Here is a 1812-nt window from a genome sequence, read left to right as displayed (position 1 = left end):
ACACACCATGAGCAATGCTGTGTAATAGAAATGTATGAGATGCCAAGAAAACAGAAAGAAGCTCAGGGTGGTTAGGGCGAGCTTCAAAGGGAAGTGACATTGAGCCTAGTGCAGTGGTGGACACCTGTAATCTCACCATTTGGGAACCTGAGGTGAAAAGATCCTTGAGCCTAGGAGTTCAAGACCAGCTTGAGCAACATAGGAGACCCCATCTCATAAAATAAAAAATTAAATTAAAAAATTTTTAAAGGGAGGTCACATTGGATCTGAGTCTTGAAAGATAAGTAGAAATTCACAATCTTGGGGACATTCCTAACCCCTCCAAGGCTCATTTGCCTCAGTTTTAAGGGTTATTGTAAAGATTGGGGGAAAATTATGTGAAGTACTTGTAATTGGCACTTGACAAACTATAATTAACAAAATTATTGTTGGAAATAGAGGGTGTATTAGTCAGGGTTCTAAGAAAAACAGAACATAGGCTCAGCGCCTGTAGTACAGTGGTTATGGCACCAGCCACATACACTGAGGCTGCCAGGTTCAAACCCGGCCCAGGGCAGCTAAGCAACAATGACAACTGCTACAAGAAAATAGCTGGGGGTGGTGCCTGTGGCTGAAGGAGTAGGGCACCGGCCCCATATGCCGGGGGTGGTAGGTTCAAACCCAGCCCCGGCCAAAAAAAAAAAAAGAAAATAGGTGGGTATTGTGGCGGGTGCCTGTAGTCCCAGCTACTTGGGAGGCTGGTATGGTATGGTCCCCAGCTTCCACAGGAGGTGAGCAGAGGCACATGTGGACCTTTCCCTACACATAGGGGCTTTACTTTGCCCAGCCACTCTGCCAGAGTCCAGGCACTCCTGCACAAGGACTCTGTAGCTGGATAGGTTGGGCTTAAATCACTTAAGCCCAAGAGTTTGAGGTTGCTGTGAGCTGTTATACTACAGCACTCTATGGAGGGCAACATAGTGAGACTCTCAAAAAAAGAAAAACAGAACTATATATGATATATATAACATATATATAATAGACTTATATAAAACACACACAGAGAAGGGTGCCAAAAATTTATACACATTTTAAGATATGTTATCTATATATTAATTTACAAAGTTGAATTGAAGATGGTATTCACCATTACTGGTCAAGGGTACTCAGACATGTTATGGACTCTTAGGCTCAATTCATATACTTTTTGGGAACGATGAATCTCACTTTTTTTTTTTTTGCGGTTTTTGGCTGGGGCTGGGTTTGAACCTGCCACCTCCAGCATATGGGGCCAGTGCCCTACCCCTTTGAGCCACAGGCACCGCCCTGAATCTCACTTCTAACAAAATCTCTTAAAATGTGTACACACTTTTGTTTTTGAGACGGAGTCTCACTATCTCATCCTCAGTAGAGCGCTGTGATATCACAGCTCACAGCAACCTCAAACTCTTGGATTCAAGTGATTGTCTTGCCTCAGCCTCCACAATGCCCGGCTATTTTGTTGTTATTATTGTTGTTGTTGTTGCAGTTGTCATTGTTGTTTAGCTGGCCTGGGCAGGTTTGAATCCACCAGCCTCGGTGCATGTGGCGGGCGCTGTAACCACTGTACTACAGGCGCTGAGCCCATGTACACACTTTTTCAGTTTAAGGAATTGGCTCACATGATTGTAGGGGTTAACAAGCCCAAAATCTGCAGAGCAGAGCAGCAGGCTAGGAACTTGATGCAGAATTCCTTTTGTTTTTTTCTGAGAAACCTTGGGATTTCTTTGCTTTTATGGTCTTCAAGTGATTGAATGAGTCCCACTTTCATTACCGAGGATAATCTCCTTTATT

This window comes from Nycticebus coucang, chromosome 18 (assembly GCF_027406575.1).
Source record: "Nycticebus coucang isolate mNycCou1 chromosome 18, mNycCou1.pri, whole genome shotgun sequence".
NCBI lineage: Eukaryota > Metazoa > Chordata > Mammalia > Primates > Lorisidae > Nycticebus > Nycticebus coucang.
The sequence above is the reverse complement of the archived record's forward strand: the minus strand, read 5'-3'. Positions refer to the sequence as shown.